This window comes from Gossypium hirsutum, chromosome A08 (assembly GCF_007990345.1).
Source record: "Gossypium hirsutum isolate 1008001.06 chromosome A08, Gossypium_hirsutum_v2.1, whole genome shotgun sequence".
Taxonomy (NCBI): domain Eukaryota; kingdom Viridiplantae; phylum Streptophyta; class Magnoliopsida; order Malvales; family Malvaceae; genus Gossypium; species Gossypium hirsutum.
Window position 1 is genome coordinate 71,425,819 of NC_053431.1, and position 19,813 is coordinate 71,445,631.

General features: G+C 37.7%; 1 non-coding gene across 1 annotated transcript; it reads left to right on the plus strand.

The window, feature by feature from the left end:
• Nucleotides 1–2,765: 2,765 nt before the first annotated feature.
• LOC121205224 (small nucleolar RNA R71) lies at nt 2,766–2,872 on the plus strand. The gene has a single exon (XR_005900309.1). It is a non-coding gene; the product is annotated as a small nucleolar RNA R71 (small nucleolar RNA).
• Nucleotides 2,873–19,813: the final 16,941 nt, after the last annotated feature.

Genomic DNA, 19,813 nt, shown 5'->3' on the forward strand with positions numbered 1-19,813 from the left:
TTCTCGTACAATGAAATGACACTTTTCCCAATTAAGTACTAGGTTCATTTTTTCGCATTGCCTTAGTACTTTAGGTAGATTGGTTAAGCAATCATTGTAAGTATCTCCGAATACTGAAAAGTCATCCATAAAAGCTTCCAAGTACTTCTCAACCATGTCAGTAAAAATAGACATCATACATCTTTGAAATGTAACTGGTGCATTACATAAACCAAATTGCATGCGTCTAAAAGCAAATGTATCATACGGGCAGGTGAACGTTATCTTGTGTTGACCTTCTGGTGCTATTGTAATCTGATTATACCCCGAGTATCCATCGCAAAAATAGTAATAGTCTCTCCCCGCGAGTCTATCCAACATCTGATCTAAGAACGACTAAGGAAAGTGATCTTTCCTAGTCGCCTTGTTCAGCTTCCGGTAATCGATGCAAATCCTCCATCCCGTAACTATTCTAGTTGGTATTAACTCATTATTCTTGTTCTCTACGACTGTGATACCTCCCTTCTTTCGCATGTACTGGACCGGACTTACCCACGAACTGTCTGAGATGGGATAAATGATACCCGCATCTAACCACTTGATAATATCCTTTTTCACCACGTATTTCATGATGGAGTTTAGTCTTCGTTGTCCATCAATCGTCCCTTTTTTCGCCATCTTCTAGGACAATCTTGTGTATGCGTACAGATGGAATAATACCGCGGATGTCGGCTATGGTCCATCCGATAGCCTTCTTGAATTGTTTCAACACCGAGATGAGTTTCTCTTCTTGCTCAGTAGTTAATTCTGCTAAAACAATCACAAGCAGAGTAGAAGTGTTACCTAAATAAACGTATTTTAAATGTGAAGGAAATACCTTGAATTCTAATTTAAGTGGTTCCTCGATTGACGCTTTTGGTTGGGCATACTCTCTCTTCTCTAACTTCAAAGACTCAAAACGAGATTACGAATTAAATCCCCTTTGATTAGCTTCTAACAAAGCTAAGTATTCATCCTGCTCTTCATCATTTGGAGGATCTGATGTCAAAATTTGTTCCAACAGATCCTCAACATAGTTGAGCTCCTTTTCTACTATTAAATCCTCTAAATCAGATACTGCAGAACAATCATCAATTGTGTCAGGAAATCTCATAGACTTAAAAACATTAAATGTTACCTGATCATCCTAAACATGCATCATAAGCTCGCCCTTCTGTACATCAATAAGGGTCCTTCCGGTTGCTAAGAACGGTCTTCCTAGGATAGTTGACACTTCTCTTTGTCTGCTTCAAAGTCTAGGATAACAAAATCAGCAAGGAAGATAAATTTATCCACACGTACTAATACATCATCGATTTTTCCTTCTGGATGTGCTAAGGATCGATCTGCTAGTTGAAGTCTAACCGTAGTAGGTCTAACTTCCCCTATCCCCAACTTTCTAAATATTGACATAGGCATCAAGTTTATACTGGCACCTAAGTCACATAATGCGTTACCACAATATGTTGCTCCAATGTTGCAAGGTATGGTAAAACATCCAGGATCCTTCAGGTTTGGGGGTAGTTTGTCTTAAAGATATGCGTTGCATTCCTTCGTCAGAGCTACTGTCTCAAATTCTCCAAGTCTTCAATTTTTGGACAGGATATCCTTCATGAACTTGACGTAGTTCGGCATTTGTTCAAGTGCTTCAACCAACGGGATGTTGATGTGAAGTTGCTTGAGTATGTCTCGGAATTTCTTGAATTGAATTTCCTACTTCTTCTTCTGAAGTTTTTGAAGGTAGGGTGGTGGAGGTTTCTTTACTGAAACTAGTTGATTCGTTTTCTGCGGCAATTCTACATCTAACAATTTGTTAGTTGATCAAAATTAGCTAGTTCTAGAATTACCTTGTCTGGTTTTGCAGATTCTGGTTCTTATGAAAGTGGAATTTCAACACTCGGTTGAACTTCCTCTGAGTCTTGAGCATCAGCTAGCTCCGTTTCAGCTTTGATAGTGTTGGGCTTTATTGTCTTTCCACTCCTCAATGTTAACGCTTTGTAATGCTCTTTCCCCGGCTTTCTTGGATTCTCCGTATCACTAGGTAAAGCACCTTGTGGTCAATTTCTGAGTTCAGTAGCAAGCTGGCCCACTTGATTCTCCAAATTCCTTAGAGTGGCATTGTTTTTCACCATGTATGCCTTTAATAAATTCTAAAGCTATTGGATGATTCAGCCTAAGCTGGTTTCTGAGCTTGTTGGGAAAATCTAAGCGGCTGAGTCAGTCTAGGTTGAGCGTAGTTGTTACTGGTTCCAGCCCCTTGGTTACTCTAGGAAAAATTAGGGTGGTTTTGCCACGATGGGTTACAGAATTTGGATTGCAGTCATTGCCTTCCTCGATTTCGGTTTTGGTTACCCATGTAATATACAGATTCGAGGTTCGATGGACATTCTTCGAACAAATGTTTTTCCTCACAATAAACACAGGCTATACTCTCAAATTAGTGAGGTGGTTGGGCTGCAAAACTATTAGACCCATTAGTTGTAAGATTCTTAAGCATTGAAGAGATTGAAGACACCTGAGATGCAAGTGAAGTGAGAGCATCCACTTCATGTATTCCAGTGACTCGTCTTCCTGAAGCGGTTCGATTGGTTGGTCATTGATAATTGTTACTAGTGATCCTCTTGATGATCTCGTCAGCCTCATTATAAGACTTAGAAAGGAGAGCACCGTTGGCAGAAGCATCCACTACCATCCTCGTGTGAGCATTGAGACCATTATAAAATATCTCAAGTTGGATGCAATGTGGGATTGCATGGTAAGGGTATTTTCGTAATAGTTCTTTGTATCGTTCCCATGCCTCATACAAGGACTCATAATCCATTTGTTGGAAGGTAGTGATCACGTTCCTCAACTTAGCATTCTTGCTTAGCCGGAAATACTTCATGAGGAATCTTTCCGCTAACTCTTACTGTGTAGAAATTGAGTTTGGTGGCAATGAATTCAACCAGGCTCGAGCTCTATCCCTTAGTGAGTACAGGAACAGCTTCAATCATAATGCATATTCGGGAACTCCAGCTAATTTGAAAGAGTCGCTCACCTTCATAAATAGTCTTAGGTGAAGATGAGGATCTTCAGTAGGCATTCCACTGAATTGGCCCACTATCTGAAGCATTTGGAACATGACTGCCTTCAGCTCAAATTGTTGTGCCTCGATTTCAGGTCTCCTAATGCCTAAATTAAGATCGTTAAATACTGGCACAACATATTGTCTTAAGGCTCTATCCTTATCGTCAGCAATAAGGATAGGATTTTGAGCAAGGTTTGCTCCGTTTCCTTGATTCATATTCTCGAAATTCATTCCTTCAGTCCATTTCTGGTTCGCTTGTCTTCTTCACTGTCTATCTCAGGGTCTACAAGAAGTAAGTCAATAATCTGGTCAATACTCATAGACACTTGAAATTATCAAAGAAAAATTAATTAAGTTAAAAATTAAACAGAAAAATAAACCAAAATGTAAAACTAACAAATTCACAAATAATGACTTTTTTTTAAAATAATCCTTGGCAACAGCGCCAAAAATTTGGAACGACGAAAAAATGTGCAAGTGTACACAATCGCAACAAGTAATAAAGTGACAAGTAAATGTCGTGTAATCGTACCCACAGGGACTGTAAAAAGAATTAATTGTGAAATTAATTGTAAAACACTTTGGCGGGGTAAAAAAATTGATTTTAAAATGTGGTCAAAAACTATTTTAAAAAAATTAAGTAAATAATTAAAATAAAACAAAGGAGTTATAATGCACGATGTCAAATAAGATTTAATCAATGTAATATACTTGTGTTGGATTAATTATATTTCTTTAACTTAGAATTATTCAACTCATGTTTATATGGTTACGAATAAATTCATAGCAACCCGGTAATTTGCTAACTTATGAACAAACTTACAAACAAAAATCCATTCATCTCTTGACATATCCCTATGTCAATTCAACCGACTAAACAGATTCTAGTAAGCAAACATGTTATTGCACATACGTACTCATTAAACTAAACTAATCTCTTGCGTATTCCTATGTCAATTCAAACGATTAATTAAATCTAATAAGCATATAAAAGACTATGTGAAGTAACAAGGCATCCCTACCTTGAAACAGTTTAATCACAATAATCTTGCAAGTTATGCAAGGCAATAATATCACCAGATACATTGCTAATTTAACCTTCAGCTACCTTAGAAGAATAAACATGCATTGATCAAGTACTGTGTCAATTAATTACAATTGCAATACGTTTAAATAATTAATTCATTAGCTACCTCACAGTCGTAATGTAAGAATAACTTAGGTATGATTTTACTTAATCAAGCATATTACCAGGGCCTATAACAACATAAACACAATTTTAACAATTCAAGCAGGCAGAATATAATCAACCCAACACAAACTTAAGTTTAAGCTAAATTGATTAAAATAACCATTTCAATAGCATAAATATTCATAAACATGTTCGTGAAAACAACAACAAAATTTAAAGAGATAGGGAAAAGAAGCAAATCCAGTATTTCTCCGTGGCTTGACTAGTTGCTCCGTTCTTCGTTCTTCGTTGCCCTCGGCTATCAAGGTGGCTTATGAACATTTAATTGCTGCTCCAAAATTCCTGATGGGAGCCTCTTTCCCAAGAGAAGAAATTGGCACTTGAACAATAAGGGAAAGGGGATGGAAAATATGAGAGAAAGAATGAGAGAGGAGAAGAGAGAATGAGAGAATGTTGTGGAATGAGCGATGGATGAGGGATGCTTTGAATAATCAGCAAGGGGTGGATTTTATAGCTGAATATGGTAGATAAAAATAGCAAAAAGAATCAGCCTAAGAGACTTCCCCTAGCCAGCCGCACACATGGCAAAGTTGAGAGTTTCAACTTTGCTATTTTAAGCTTGGGGCAGTTTCATAAAGCCACAATTAAAGGAGGGGTTTGAATGCATTTTGATAGCTATTCAAGGGCCTTTTTGAAAGCATATTTAATCAGCTAAAATTTTGATTTGGGTGCCCAATTAGTGGCTGGTTCGATTCACTCAATATGGTTCAACCAGTGCGGTTCAACTGGACCTTTCTCCATAATTAATTAAAAATAATTAATTTAACCCAAATTAAATGGGGAATAAATTAAAATTAATTAAATTATGAATTAAAACACATTTCTGGACCACCTTAGGCTGGAAATTAATGTGCCTTGAAAAGTCAAATTGCTTCTTGATTTTGTGCTTTCAGCAGTGTCAACCGAGCCAATTTTCGCCCCTTGCGCAAATCTATTGAAAATAGTCAAAATTAATCAAAATTATGTATAAAATTAACTAAATTCACCATGTTTATATTTTTAACACAATTTAATTATTTTATAATATTTAATTATTTTTCGACAAGAATTTAACCAGATTTGCATGAATTTAAGTAAAAATGGGTATGACAAAGTGTATAAATTTTTGTGTTTCCAATGGCCACAATTAAAAGTTTCAGTCTCACCATTAATTTTCATAGTTAACTCATTATTTTCTAAATAAATGGTGGATCTAGAAGTGGCTAAAAATGGTTTTCCTAATAAGATCGATATCTCAAGATCTTCTTCAAAATCAAGTACCACAAAATCTGTGGGGATAATAAAACTTCATACTTTAATTAAAAAATCTTCCAATACTCCTTTTGGACATACCAAGGACCTATCAATGAACTGTAATGTTATTTGAGTAGTTTTTAGATCCCCTAACCTGAGTTTTTCAGAAATCGATAGAGGCATTAAATTAATACTAGCTCCTAGATCGCATAATGCTCTATTAAGATGAATGCTTCCTATCTCTATGGGAATAGTAAAGCTTCCCGAGTCTTTTAATTTTTGAGGTACCTATCTCGAAATAATCACACTACAGGAAGCATTTAAAGTAACTTGCTCACCTACCTTAATTTTCTTACATCTAGCCATCATCTCTTTTAAAAACTTAGCATACTTGAGAACCTTTTCAATTAACTCAATTAAAGGTAGGTTGACATTTAATGTCTTAAATAGGTTTAGGAAACTTACAAATTCATCCTCATCAAGATTTTGTTTTTCTTCTAGTCTTGAAGGGAATTGGATTTTTGTACCGGAAGACTCTTTAGTTAGTTCCTTCTCCATTTTCGCTGCCAGTGTGGTTACCTCTAATCTTAGCTCACCTTCTGCTTCTAGGGGTACTTTTTGAAAATTGTCTCCAGAGAAGTGGTTTTTAGGCTACTCAGTGCTTTGCCCTATCGAAGTGCATTTGCTTTCACATGCTTCTTACCTTCTCACTGTGGATTATTTTCCGTGTTGCTGGGAATACTTGTGCCAATTTTTCTTTTGATATAACCCATCACGCTCATCAATTGGCTCATTTGATCCTCGAGTTTAGTCAATTTTCTTGTTGAATTGGTGCACTCAGACTGCACGTGTTTGACATCAGTTCTCATTGACTACATTTCTCCTTCAATTCTGTCCAGTTGTTAACAATATGTAGCATGGTCACTAGGGTTGGCCCTATCCTGAGGTTTCAGCAAATAAAGAGGTTGGTAATCAGTATTTTTTACTTGATTTGAATTGTTACCTCCTCATTGGTTTCCTCTCCATGTCAGGTTTAGGTGATCCCTCTAGCCGGGATTGTATGTATCCGAAGATGGGTTTCCACCCCCATTCGCAATGTAGTTTATATATTTTGCAAGATTATTGATATAATGGAAGAATGACTTATCTCCTCCATGCATAGACAGTGTAGAAAAAGATTCAATATAGTTAAGTCTATGCACTATTTGTTAATACTTATCATCATCCTGGATAACTTTGACAATAGTAGGTTTCAAGCCATATGTGAAGCATTCAATTGACCATTGACAAGAGTTCAGTGCCATGTTCTTAATGATTTCATACGCATCCTTGTACGTTCTATTCATAAAGGCTCCTCTTGCTGCTCCATCTAATCTAGACCTGTAACACCCCTTACCCATACCCGAGGCTGGGATAGGATACGAGGAATTACCGAACACATACACAGTCATTCATGCAAAAATCATGCTATAAAATTTTTCTTTAAAACCTGTTCATTCATACATACACAATTTGTCTCTGATATGGGCCTACGAGGCCAAAAACAACCATTGGAAGGGATTCGGGACTAAATTGAAGACTTTAGAAAAGTTTGAGAAATTTTCACTAATACAGAGCCACATAGCTGTGTGAGAGAGCGGACACGCTCGTGTGCTCTCGACATGCCCATGTCCTCCAGCCGTGTAACTCTCTGACTATGATGTCAACATCAATTTAGGGACGCATGGCCATTCAACACGCCTGTGGGGCATACTGTGTGTCACACACGGTCTAGACACATACCCGTGTGTCTACCAGTGTGGACCATTTAAAGGCTATATTCCAAGCCAACTGTCACCCTCAATCATTCATACATTCAAACGTATTTCATAGCATGCAACATGACATATTTATACACTCAAATATTCAACACCATGGTACTCTCACATCTTCATAATGTCATCCTATTGCACATTCATTTTGTTACACCATTTAGAAGCATTCCACACCAATTTCATGCATTATTAAACTTGTTACCATAACTTCAAATTATGCATTCACGACTATAGTCATTTTAAGCCATTAAGTCATCCCTTATTGTTTAGCATCTAATCCATACCTTATCATACATTCACCAAGCAATAACAATCACATCATCAAGGCACTAACACATGCATGCATGGGTAATTAGATTACAACCCAATGATCAAATATAAGGCATATCACATGGACATTACAAAATGAATCATCAACATCATAGGCCTTCACAATTTGGCCAAATAGCATGACACATATCACAAAATAACCAAGTCCCCTACACATGCCATACTCAAAATAACAATTTCACTATACCCAATAATCTTTTCATGGTGTGATCGAATACTCCAACAGTTTTTAATCCCCGAGCTAGCTTGGCAGAACTACAAAGGATGGAAAGGAAAAGGGGTAAACATTAAAGCTTAGTAAGTCCACATGCAAATAATATGCAATGGTAGTAAGCAATCAACATGCATAGACATAGTAACATATACATAAAGATTTTTCGTCACTTAAACCTTTTGACTTACGTATCATATGTACACATATACTTTCTCATCACAAATCATTCTTTACCAAGGCATTATTCATAGGTTTAGCGTACATACTTATACTTATCATAGTATATCATATAACATACCTCTTTCACATGCCCTCCTCGGGACATTCATCACATCATTTGCTTTACCCATTGACCACTCGAAAAACTATTGGATACGCGAAAAACTTTTACATAAGTGCCACATATACATATGTGGCCAAAACTACCTCATAATATGTGATGCTTGCAATGGAGCTACTCACAGGCTTGCCTATAGAAGCTATCTGTCAAGGTGTAGCTACAAGGGCTGCTCACACAAGCTGTCAGGTATCCGACCTACTCAAGGATTACCTAGCCACCGGTAGGACACACAAGACCATTTCCCAGAACCCAATTACATGTATCGTATCCGTAATGAACATAGAAAAACTCAACGAGCTCGAATGCTCGCATCCATAATGAACTCGGACCAACTCAACGAGCTCAGATGCCTCATACATTTCACGAACCTAGACCAACTCAACGAGTTTGAATTTCTAAATTCTTAGTGACATTTCACTTGTATCCTAGACTATTCCTAAGGTTCAAATGGGATTTTCCTCACTTGCACAAGGCATACTTTGTCGTACTTATTCGTGATGTCGTATGTAATGACCAATTATCATTTATGCTTTCATAACAACCAATAAGTATATAGCTCATAATAACAAGAAAACATTTATCGCATAATATCAAAACATTAAAAACAAGCTACAACACCACATTATTTGCATATGCATTTACCTCGGTACAAAATGATGGGAATCAAGCCTATTCGTCGTATACTTTATTCTTTCCTCGATCAAGACCCGGTTCACGTTTTTCTTTATCTATAATGCCAAATTTAGCTTATTTATTAATTACATTATTCAAATCAATCCATAATTCATTATTTGGTAAAATTACCTTTTTACCCCTAACTTTTCACTTATTTACGATTTAGTCCCTAGGCTCGTAAAATGAAATATATGCATTTTCTTTGTTACCCAAGCCTAGCCGAACCAATACCATGCTTATATCAGCCCACATTTTCCTTTATTTCACATTATTACTACCCACTTTTATATTTTTACGAACAAGTCCCCTTTTTAGGTTTTTACACTAAAATCACCTAGTAAAAGAGTTTATCATGCATCAAACATTCATATTCCTTCATTAATCATCAAAATACATGCATATTACACATGGTTCAAATTTCATACATGAACCATAGCTCAAAATATAGCTAGAAATGGGCAGATCATGCTTCAAAGACTTCAAAAATACAAAGAACATTAAAAACGAGGTTAGGGAGCACTTACAATCAAGCTTGGAAATGTTGAACAAAACCCTAGCTATGGCTATTGAGAAATTCGGGTAGCACATGGAGAAGATGGACACATTTTTGCTTTGATTTTTCCTTTTTATTCTTTTAATTCCCAAATGACCACAATGCCTTTAGGGTCTTTCTTTCAAATTTTTCCTATGCATGTCCATTTTTGTCCAAAATTATAAAAATTGGTCAAATTCCTAATTAGGACCCTCTAATTCATAATCTAAAGAAACTTCATGCTTAAAGCTTCTAGAATGCAAGTTTTGCATTTTATTCAATTTGGTCCCTAAAATTCAATTAGACATTTTATGCATAGAATTTCTTCACGAAAATTTCACATAAGGATGCGTTCATATCATAGACCTCATAAAAATCATAAAATAATTATTTCTATCTTAGATTTTTGTCTCAAAACCACTATTCTAACTAGGCCCTAATTCGAGATGTCACAACTCTCCCCCTTTAAGGATTTTCGTCCCGAAAATCTTATCGGTGAAAAGGTTTGGGTATTGTTTCCTCATAACGTCCTCGGGCTCCCATGTAGTCTCTTTAACCCCATGTCTTTTCCATAAAACTTTCACAAGAGCACACTTTTTTTTCTCAATTACTTGACTTCCCGAGCCAAGATCTTCACCGATTCCTCACCATAAGTCATTTCCGGTCTGATTTCAACCTCTGTCGGTACAATCACATGAGAAGCATCAGATCTATATCGGTACAACATGGATAAATGAAACACATCATGAGTCTTTTCTAACTCAATCGGCAAGGCCAATCGATAAGCAACAGGCCCTATCCTTTCAGTTATCTCATGCGGTCTTATAAAATGAGGACTTAACTTGCCTTTTCTTCTGAATCTCAAAACCTTTTTCCATAGAGACACTTTCAAGAATACCTTATCTGTAACACCCCTAACCCGTATCCAACACTGGGACAGGGCTCGAGGCATTACCGAAACTTTACACTTTCAGTATACAAACTCGAGTTACAAAATTTCATTTAAATTTAAAACTTTTCAATCATGAACACCTTGTCCCTTGTATAGGCCTTCGAGACCTATAACATATCGAAAGGCAATACGGGATGAATACGGGCACGTTCGATTAACCTTGGGCTCCTCAGAAAATTTTCCTTAACATAAAGGGACACGCGCCCGTGTAGGCGGGCCGTGTGGACTCATACGCCCGTGTATCTTGGGGCACGCCCATGCCCTTCAACCGTGGGCAATACTAACTTATCAACACGGCAATGGAACACACTCGTGCTGCCTGCCTATTGACAAAACTATCATTTTAACACGGCCATGGCGAATGCCTGTGTGGCCTACCCGTGTACAACTTTGAGCTAAAATTTTAAGTGCAGGGGACACACAGCCATAACACTCGCCCATGGGAGGGAACCGTGTGTCACACACGGCCTTGACACACGCCCGTGTGTCCAACCATGTAGACTTTATTAGGCTATTTTCCAAGCCTTTAGTCACCCCTTTCTACTACTAGTGCCTAGTGGTTACCAAGTTTTAAAAAAAACAAAATTTTATGCTTGTAAATAATCTTAATGAAAATAGATGTATGGAAACCTCATATCATTGGTTTCATACATAAATGGTTATTCCCTATTTAGTGTCATGGGTTCCCATATTACATTAATCCATCTGAAATTGACTCATTCATGTGATTCATTGCCAATTGATAGCAACCTATCATTTGAAATTAAAACCATGCATAAAATCGTAGGTCATAGCCTACTTAAATTAAGCTAATTTTCATAGCCATATACAAAGAGATAAACATATTTTTACATGCCTTTACCAGGAAAATCAAATGACACTTATAACAAAATACTTAAAAATACTATACATGCCATTGAACAAAATAATCAGAGCCTTTATACCAAAGCTTGTTTAGTTGATAGTGTGTTGACTCTCCAATTATCCTCCAATCCTTATGAGTCCTCGAGCTCTGTAAAATAGGAAAAGAGAGAGGGGTAAGCATTTTCATGCTTAGTAAGCTTGAATAACCAAAGAGTAAACTTACCGAGTAATTAGCATACATCGATACTTAAATCATGAAATCATCCAATATGAAATGATTTCCTATCACATGCACTCAATGAGTTAGTCACATAATCATGTATCATGTAATTTAACTAGATGAGCTCATCATTCAACATTTCATTCATACATGTATCCTACGTTAATCTCGTTGAATTTCTAGGAAATCTCGACGGAGTACCCATTATCCATCAATTCATTCAAATAATCTTTCTATATATGTACTCCCACGAACCTCACATCATATGGCGGGGTGACCAGTCCAGGCTAAATCCCCCATTATATGAACTCATAAGGTGATGTCGGGATTGCCAGTCCAGGCTAAATCCCTTATAACGATAAGCACCCTTAATGAGCTCGGATCTGAGTTACCAGTCCAGGCTAAATTCAGAACCTAATCGGATTACCCGTCAGGGCTAAATCCACAACGCACTCATATTCTTTGGGACACTTGATCATCAAGGAACACCCGTCCGGGTTAGATTCCTTTCCATACTCGAGATCATGAATTATCCGTCTGGGCTAAATCCTTACTGCAACACATGCAGGATCTCCTTTCACATGTAAAACATGGTTTATCCATTGAGTTCCCTTTTAACCTCAACCGAGACGATTATCAACAAATCATTATCAAATACGCATTCATGCATTTTCATGCCATTAATAATGCAATCATCATGCATTCATAAATCATACAATCATGCATATTAGGGGTTTACTTTAAGTTATCCGAACTTACTTGGTAACAGTTTCAGAGTTATGTTTCAATTATTCCGAAACCTTGCGTTTACCTCGATCGGCCTCCGAAATTTGTTTCTTGGGGTCTATAAAAAAATTAGCTCATTAATACCCCAAATTATACATTTCAAGTTTAATATCTACCCCAGTCCAAATGACCATTTTGCCCCTAACCTTTGACATTTTTACGGTTTAGACCCTAGGCTCGTATAATGAAACACATGCAATTTCTATCTTACCCAAGCTTAACCAAACATTTTTTTCTCTTATGGCAACCCACATTTTTCATTATTTTCCTCATTTCTACCACACATTTACATTTTTTGCAAAATAGTCCCTATAAGGGTCTCTCATGAAAACCAACTTGGAAAAGATGTTTAACACACATTTATCTTTCATATTCCTCCATAATCCATCAAAATACTAATAAGTCATGCATGGGTAAATTTTTGAACATGAACCCTAGCATGAAATATGGGTAGAATTGGGGAGAGCAAGCTACCGGGATTTCAAAAATGCAAAGAACATGAAAAACGGGGCTTGGGAGCACTTACTATTGAGCTTGAAAATTGAAGAAACCCTAGCTATGGTGTCCTCCATATTTCGGCAACTATGGGAAGAAGATGAACATATTTTTGCCCTTATGCCCTTTCTTTAAAATTTCATCCATGCAAGCCCATTTTTGTCCAAAAATTTAGAATTTGGGCATATTGATCTCCAAGACCTTCTAATTCATAATATAAAGCAATTTCATACAAATTGCTTCTAGAATCCAAGTTTTGCAATTTATTCAATTTAGTCCCTAATTTCCAATTGGACATCTTATACTTAGAATTTCTTCATAAAATTTTAACACATGCATATACTCATATTCTAGGCCTCATAATAATCATAAAATAAATATTTTTGATGTCAAATTTGTGGTCCCGAAACCACTATTCCGACTAGGCCCTATTTCGGGATGTTACATTTCTCCCCCCTTAGGGACTTTCGTCCTTGAAAGTCTTACCAGAAAACAGATTTTGATATTGGCTTCTCATGGTTTCTTCTGGCTCCCATGTGGCTTCTTCTACACCATGTTGATGACATAAAACTTTTACAAGAGCCACATCTTTATTTCTCAACTGTTTAACTTCACGAGCCAATATCTTAACCGGTTCTTCTCCATAGGTCATGTCCGGTCGAATTTCAATCTCAGTCTGTGAAATTACATGAGAGGGATCTGACCAGTATCTCCTTAACATGGATACATGGAACACATCATGAATCTTTTCCAGTTCGGGTGGCTGCACCAAACGATAGGCTAATAGTCCAACTCTTTTGGTGATCTCGTACGGTCCGATAAATCGTGGACTCAATTTACCTTTCCGACCAAATCTCAATACCTTTTTCCATGGAGATACTTTCAAGAATGCTCTTTCTCCAACTTGAAACTCAATTTCTTTTCTTTCCAGATCAGCATAAGACTTTTGTCTATCTGATGCCACTTTTAAATAATCCCATATCACTTTAACTTTTTTTTCAGTTTCTTTAATCAGATCAACTTCATGAATCTGATTTTCCTTGAGTTCTGTCCAGTACAATGGAGTTCGACATTTCCTACCATACAAGGCCTCATAAGGCACCATCTTCAAACTTGTTTGGTAACTATTGTTGTACGCAAATTCTACCAATGGTAGATATTTTTCCCAACTACCCTAAAATTCAAGGATGCAACAATGCAACATGTCCTCGAGAATCTGAATCATCCGCTCAGACAGACCATTGGTCTGAGGGTGAAAAGCTGTGCTAAAGCTCAACTTTGTACCCAAGGCTTCTTGTAACCTCTTCCAGAATCTTGAAGTGAACCTCGAGTCCATGTCCGAAATAATCGACAGTAGTACTTCGTGTAATCTTACTATCTCAGAAATGTACAAATCGGCCAATCTATCAAGGGAATAATCCATCCTTACCGGTATAAAAATCCATGGTAACTTTGTCCCACTTCCATTTGGGGACCATTGCAGGCTATAATAGACCTGAAGGCCCTTGATATTCAACTTTAACTTGCTGACATACCAGGCATTTCGATACAAATTCAGAAACATCGCTTTTCATGCCGTTCCACCAGTACATTTTCTTTAAATCAATGTACATCTTGGTACTTCCCGGGTGAACTGACAAACGACTGTTATGTGCTTCTTGTAAAATCTTCCGAATAAGTTCATTGTCTTTGGGTACACAAACCCTATCTTTGAACATCAAACATCCATCAGGACAAATTTAGAAATCCGTCTCAATACCAGACTCACATCGAGCCCTTTTTGCTTGCAAGTCATCATCATTAAACTGAGCATCATAAATTTCCTGCAGAAATGTCGGCCTAGCCTCCAGCTCGGCCAGAACTGAACCATCATCAAGCAATGTCAAACGAGTATCCATGGCTCTCAAGGCATATAGGGATTTTCTACTCAATGCATCGGTGACCACATGGGGCTATTTCTAGATCATGCGTACGATAGTTTTTCTCATGGGGCTTCAGTTGCCTCGAAGCATAACCTACTACCTTTCCTTGTTGCATAAGCACACAACCTAGTCCACTCAAATTCTTTCCCTCATTCTAGTTGTACTAACACTGGTGCCTCAGTCAATAACATTTTCAACTTCTCGAAGCTCTACTCACATTTTTCTCACCATTCAAACTTGAAATCTTTATGAATTAGTCTCGTCATAGAAGTGGCTATCATAGAGAACCCTTTCACAAGCCGTCTGTAATAACTAGCTAAACCCAAAAAGCTCCTAACTTCAGTTACATTCCTTGGTGGCTTCCATTCGACAATAGCAGAAATCTTACTGGGGTTAACTTGTATAACATCTCCTGAAAAAATATGGCCAAGAACCCGATCTCTTGAAGCCAAAACTCGCTTTTACTAAACTTACCATACAACTGATTGTCTCTCAAAGTCTGCAAAATAGTTCTCAAGTGTTCGGCATACTCTGCCTCATCTCTAGAATAAATCAGAATATCACTGATAAACACCACCAAAAACTTATCCAAATATGGCCGAAAAATTCATTTCATTAAATCCATAAACACAACAGGAGATTCGTTAATTCAAATGGCATAACAAGAAACTCGTAGTGGCCATAACTCGTTCTAAAGGCAGTCTTAGGCACATCAGACTATTTAAGTCGTAACTGGTAATATCTAGACCTCAAGTTTATCTTAAAGAAGCATGTCGCTCCTTTCAGCTAGTCAAACAAGTTATCAATCCTTGGAAGAGGATACTTATTTTTTATTGTCACCTTATTGAGTTGTCGCTAGTCAATGCATAATCTCATAGAATCGTCCTTCTTTTTCACGAATAGTATGGGAGCACCCCATGGCAAAAAGCTTGGTCTCTCAAAACCTTTGTCAGTCAACTCTTGCAATTGTAACTTCAATTTTTTCAGCTCAGTCGGAGCCATCCTGTACAGAGCAATAGAAATAGGTGTTGTCCCCGGCATTAACTCAATACTGAATTCAACTTCTCTAATTGGAGGCAAACCTGGCAATTTCTATGGGAATACATCCGCATACTCACATACAATTGGCACTGATTCGATTTTCAATTTGGATTCCTTTGTATTCAATATGTATGCCAAATAAGCTTCATACCCTTTTCTCATACATTTTTGACCAGTCATCGAAGAAATTACATTTGGCAACTTATCCGCGTCATCTGATTCAACCTGAAGAACCTCACTTGTTTCACATTTTAGTTCAATAACTTTCTGTCTACAATTCACTATAGCATCATGTAGTGTCAACCAATCCATACCCAGTATGACATCAAAATCATCAAACGGTAACAACATTAAGTTGGCCGGAAAACAATGACCTCTAATCATCAAAGGGCATCTCTTACATACTTTATCAACTATCACATGATTTTCTAATGGATTTGACACTTTAATCATAAACTCGGTAGACGCAACAAGTATATTCACAGTAGATGCCAATTTCATACACCTATATGAATGAGTAGAGCCAAGGTCTATCAAAGCAATAACATTAGTATCATAGAGAGAAAAATTACCAGTGATCACATCAGGAAAAGTTGCATCTTCACGTGAGCGTATGGCATAGGCTCTAGTTGGAGCCCTAGCTTCAGATCTCACTACTGTATCTCCTGTCACATTCTTACTATCAGACCCATTCCTGACATTTCTCGAGGGTCTTCCCCCAGAAGCTGTGCCACTTGGCCTCGAGTTCTGAAATCTTTCTTTCTCTACCATCTCAGGGCAATCCTTAATATAGTGGTCTTGGGAACCACACTTGAAACAAGATCCCTCACTAACCCTACAGGTGCCAAAATGACATCTACCACATTGTTGGTACTCAAGCTCGGAAGGTTTAGCGTTACCTACACTTGCCATGGCTGTAGCCTGAGATCTAAAACCTGAATTCTCCTTTCTACGGTTCCCGTATAAATGTTTAGCTGGCACATGTGAACGAGAGTACACCTCTCTAGATTTCTTAGACTGAGATGGAAATGACTTAATGATATATCTCTTTCTTGTATTTCTTGCCTCAGACTCGGCTTTCCTCTTTTCTTTGATCAACTCCTCTGCTTTACAAGCCCGTTCAATGAGTACCACAAATTCTTTCAACTCAAGAATACCCACTAATGTCTTAATATCCTCATTAAGTCCATCTTCAAATCTTCTACACATCTTAGCTTTGAAGGATATACAATCCCGGGCGTATTTACTGAGCTTGACAAATTCTCTCTCATATTCATTAACTATCATACGACCCTACTTCAAATCTAGAAATTCCTTATGCTTCTGACCAATGAACCATTCGCTAATGTATTTCTTTTGGAATTCCTATTGAAAGAATTCCCAAGTAACCCTCTCCGGTGGTACCATAGATACCAGCGTTCTCCACCAGTGATACATCGCATCTCTCAACAAATATATGGCACATTTTAGGCACTCCTTGGGTGTACAAGATAATTCATCAAATACCCATATCGAGATCTCTAATCAGAACTCTACTTTCTCAGGGTCATCATTGGCATTTGCCCTAAATTCCTCAGCACCTTGTTTTAAAATTTTATCAATAGGTGTTCTAGCAAATCTCTTGAAATCCATGCATTGAGGCATCACAGGTGTGGGTTGAGGATTTAGGGGAGGTTGAGCATTCGGGTTCGTTTGAACGAACTCCGTATACCATGCATTCATCATATGGAGAAAGGACTCTTTACCTCCTTCTCCTCTACTAACAGTTTCGGGAAAGGACTCTCTACCTCCTTCTCCTCTACTAACAGTTTCGGGTCTACTCTCAGCTAGCACCGCCCCTTAGCGAGAGCAGGCGAGCTGCTTTCTACATCATCCGCCACTGCTCTGTCGGGATCCATTTGCTATATGAAAACACATTTTAAAATTTGTCAGGAGTCGTCGCACTATCATAACATATGTATGGCATGTATAGCTAGACTTAAACACATGCTACATAGTCCGAGAATTGACTAAACTATAGCTCTGATACCACTAAATTTAACACCCCTTACCCTTACCCGAGGTTGGGATAGGATACGAGGCATTACTGAACCCATACACAATCATTCATGCAAAAACTGGACTATACAATTTTTCTTTAAAACAACTTCATTCATACATCACAATTTGTCCCTGATATGGGCCTACGAGACCCAAAACAACCATCGAAAGGGATTCAGGACTAAACCAAAGACTTTAGAAAAGTTTGAGAAATTTTCCCTAATACAGAGCCATACGCCCGTGTGCTCTCGACACCCCATGTTCGCCAGCCGTGTAACTCTCTGACTATGACGTCAGCATCAATTTAGGGTCACACGGCCGCATCACATGCCCATGTGGTCAATTAAAAGTAAATGAATTTTTCATTAAAAGGTGCAGACTTCGCTCTGCAGAGTACATGCCCACGTGGGTAGGCCGTGTCTTTCACACGGCCAAGACACATGCCCATGTCTTAGCCCGTGTGTTTACTACTGGGCATACTGACTTGCAAAAATTAAAGTGCAAGGGACACAAATCCATTCAACACGCCCGTGGGGCAGATTGTGTGTCACACACGGTCTAGACACATGCCAGTGTGTCTACCCGTGTGGACCATTTAAAGGTTATTTTCCAAGCCAATTGTCACCGTCAATCATTTATACATTCAAACATATTTCATAGCATGCAACATGACATATTTATACACTCAAATATTCAACATCATGGCACCCTCACATCTTCATAATGTCATTCTATTGCACATTCATTTTGTTACACCATTTAGAAGCATTCCACACCAATTTCATGCATTATTAAACTTGTTACCATAACTTCAAATTATGCATTCATAACCATAGTTATTTTAAGCCATTAAGTCATCCCTAATCTTTTAGCATCTAATCCATACTTTATCATACATTCACCAAGCAATAACATATCACATCATCAAGGCACTAAGACATGCATGCATGGGTAATTAGATTACAACCCAGTGACAAAAAATAAGCCTTATCACATGAAAATTGCAAAATAAATCATCAACATCAAGGGCTTCACAATTTGGCCAAATAGCATGACATAAATCACAAAATAACCAAGTCCCCTATACATGTCATACTCAAAATAACAATTTCACTATACCCAATAATCTTTTGATAGTGTGACAGAATACTCCGACAGGTTTCGATCCCCGAGCTACTTTGGCAGAACTACAAAGGATGGAAAGGAAAGGGGGTAAGCATTAAAGCTTAGTAAGTCCACATGCAAATAATATGCAATGGTAGTAACCAATCAACATGCAAAGACATAGTAACATATACATAAAGATTATTCATCACTTAAACCTTTTGACTTACTTATCATATGTACACATATACTTTCTCATCACAAATCATTCTTTACCAAGGCATTATTCATAGGTTTAGCGTACATACCTATACTCATTGTAGTATATAATATAACCATACCTCTTTTTAACATGCCCTCCTCGGGACCTTCATCACATCATTTGCATTACCCGTTTAACACTCGAAATACTATTGGATATACGAAAAACTTGCACATAAGTGCCACATATACATATGTAGCCAAAGCTACCTCGTAACATGTAATTCTCACAATGGACCTACTCACGAGCTTGCTCATAAAAGCTATCAGTCAAAGTGTAGCTACACGGGCTGCTCACACAAGCTCTCAAGTATCTAACCAACTCAAGGATTACCTAGCCACTGTTAGGACACACAAGACCATTGCTCGGAACCCAATTACATGTATCATATCCATAATGAACACGGACCAACTCAACAAGCTCAAATGCTTGCATCCATAATGAACTCAAACCAACTCAACGAGCTCAGATGCCTTATACATATCACGAACCCAGACCAACTCAACGAGTTTAGATTTCTAAATTCCTAGTGACATGTCACTTGTATCCTAGACTATTCCTAAGGTTCAAACGGGATTTTCCTCACTTGCACAAGGCATACTTTGTCGTACTTGTTCGTGATGTCGTATGTAACGACCAATTATCATTTATG